At 39.1% G+C, this 2,930-nt stretch overlaps 1 non-coding gene across 1 annotated transcript; it reads left to right on the top strand.

Moving 5' to 3' along the window:
• The first annotated feature begins 2,081 nt into the window (after positions 1 to 2,081).
• Positions 2,082 to 2,210, top strand: LOC112826968 (small nucleolar RNA SNORA72). Its single transcript, XR_003209104.1, has one exon. It is a non-coding gene; the product is annotated as a small nucleolar RNA SNORA72 (small nucleolar RNA).
• Positions 2,211 to 2,930: the final 720 nt, after the last annotated feature.

The raw sequence follows: 2,930 nt of genomic DNA, 5'->3' as shown, positions 1-2,930 counted from the left end.
CAGCAGGCGGCTTGTTTTATTTTTTCAGTGCCACTTAAAGATTATTTGAAAACTCTCCTTCAGCGACCAGTGTGTGGGGAGCCACGTACCCTCAGTCAGAATTTAAAGTGATCCAAAATACAATATTAATGATTGATGCACAAGCTCACAGTTTGGCGCTGGGGCTTAATTAGATAAGCTTTGCAGCTGTTTCCGGGTGAAGGCAACTTGATGGGATGCAAAGCTGTTACGCGACTTCCCATCTACAGGGTATCTACTGAGGCGGAAACAGAAGCAAGCTACTAGGAATTGTGATGATGACATTCTTTTTCAGGGCTGAAATGAGTAGAAGTCTGATTGTGGAGGAGAGAGAAGAAGGATTTTATAATTAAAAAGGTAGGCTCGGATCTTCTGTTCCATTTATTGATGAACTGAACACTCATAAAAAGTAGCTAGTGCAGCCAAGCCACGATCTGGTGAGACATGTGTGAAGAGCTTGTGTGCGTGGCTCTCTTGGTCCATGCTACTTTGCAGAGTACAAAATCCTCTTGTCTCAAATCTGACATCATGGTTGTGGTTAGGCCATCTAGTGTCTTATTCATGCAGACGTATACCTGCAAAAGCTGCTCTGGAATCACTCACCCTCCCTGAAAACTTAAGAAGAATTTAAACTGGGCTCGATAGCATTTCATTTCACCGAGTCAAAGAGATTGTCAACATCTAATTACCGTAGGAGTTGGGAGTTTTCTGTGTCTTGAGCTGGAAATGACTAGAATGCACCGTATAGTGTCTGTCTGCAGCTAAACTGCGGCATGTGTGCGTGACCTCTATCACGTGAGACAACTAAAGAGTACAATTTACTGAAGCTCATTGTAAATTAAATGTGCAAGACTTCAGGAATGTGTCCCACCAGACTGAGGCTGGGAGCTCTCACATAGTGGTATTGTTAAGTTGACCTTTAAAACCTCTCTTTCCAATAAAAAGTAAGCCTGTCTGGGTGTTCTGTGTTGTGAAATAATTCTAATAGCCATCTATGAAATAAATTCTTGATAGCTCCTTGTCAGTATCTATAAAATGTGAAGTTACGCATGAATGCCAAGTATTTTATTTTGTTGTGTAGGTGAAGCTTAATGAGCCTTCTCCTGATTGTTTTAAATCAATTTATGAGAATGTAGAATCAACCTGACTCTTTCAGTGTAAGTAGGGGAGAAGTGAATCTTTCTGAAGGTACATTAAATCTCTTGGGTTATTAAATTGTCTTTCCTGCACTGAAAAAGGATTTGTGCACTGCCTTGTTCCTTCCTGATAAAGGTGTTGCAAGGTGAACAACTAGGAATTAGAAAAGTTGAAAAACCAAGTTCGAGTTTGGCCCTTTTCTGGCTGTGTGATCTTGGTCAGTTTGCTAAGACTCAAGCCTCCCTTTCCTCATTTGCAAAATGGGAAGAATGGTCCCTTGCCTCCTTATCTTCCAGGATAATTTTGAGGATCCAGATGGATAGAACATGTCTTTAGGTTCAGATCTGAAGTTGAGTGTGTCTAATATTTTGCAAAGGCACTTGTAATAAATTAATAGTGGCTTCTGGGAGGCAGATCCTCATAGTTCACGTCATAAAGCTACTGAGAACAGATCACTGTCTCTTAAACTTTCCACTGAGCAAGGACAGTGGCTGTTTTTGGGTTTCCAAAGCTTTTCCTAGTGGTACTACTTTTACCACCTGCTTGTTTGGAAAAGATGAGGAAGGAGTGTAAGATAATTCACACAGAAACAGAGACGAGGGAAATCAGATTTTGTGCACAGTTGATTAAATTACAAGTTAAAGCTTGGACCCAAGCATTCTGGTTCCAAGGTGAGTGTTGTCCTCTTTTTAGTGGATTGTCTCTGTGGACAGTCTGCAAATAAATGGAAATGGAGAGGTGGACTATTGAGGAAATGTGTGGTTGACTTTGGAATTGAAGAGTGCAGATATCAACAAAGCAGGTAATTCATTAAAGGAGATCAATAAGCTTAGCAGCAGGGTTGCCATGAGCACTTTGAAGATAACTGCCTTGTGTATACATGTCAGTTGACTATATTGTGGATTTTTTAAAAAGTAGAATGTACTCCATGAATATTCTTGCTGTCCTGATTTTGTAATAATCGGGGTAGGCTAAACATTTGCTATATTAACCATGCATGTGTCCCCAGACCTAGTTCTTCCCTAGGTCTGGTTTTATCAGTGCTGGTGATAAACCAAGTCTGATTTGTATGAGGCATCTTATGTGGGAAATGTCTGTAACTCTAGGTATCTAATCATCCTTGCGAAATGACAGTACAGCTAGTGTAATAACGTTTGAAGATAACCATTGCTAATTTGATGATTACCAGTTGCCATTAAGTGAATTGTAAAACTATTGTGTTTTATTTTCTAGAAAAAAAGTAGAATGTACTCCTTTTAGTTGCATGAAATAATGATTGTTGAGCACTTGCAAAGGATGCTTCTATCCTTGTTCCATTGATAAAATAATTGACAAACGTATGGTTCCTTGGTGTCTTTTCTAATTGATGCTGACGGAAAAGCAACAGCAAGTTGTAGGATTATTGCAATACTCCATCAAAATCTCTAAGGATAGAGATGGATTATAGTGCTTTAGATATCACCATACATCCTAACAGCAATCAGTAAAAATTACCGATGCTGGACTGAATTGATGAACCAAACAAAGCCTGGTGGTATACTAAGAGAAAGGTAGGCATGAATTATCTGGGTGGAATGTAGAAAATGCTATTAAAAAGTTAATGCATAGGTGATGTACACGGGTCTTGAAGTGTACAAACAAGCACTTAACTTGTAGAATAATAGTAATCGTGATGAATGAGAACAGCAATTACTTTTATTTGCTGGTGCTTACTCATCTTCCAATCCAGTGAATAATTTTTCCTAGAGTTCTAGCTTGGATTCTCTTTTCTCTCT

The sequence above is a fragment of the Callorhinus ursinus genome, unplaced genomic scaffold, assembly GCF_003265705.2.
Source record: "Callorhinus ursinus isolate GAN/ISIS: 27379988/994484 unplaced genomic scaffold, GSC_fseal_2.0 scaffold7, whole genome shotgun sequence".
Lineage (NCBI taxonomy): Eukaryota > Metazoa > Chordata > Mammalia > Carnivora > Otariidae > Callorhinus > Callorhinus ursinus.
This window is presented reverse-complemented; position numbering and strand designations above follow the sequence as displayed.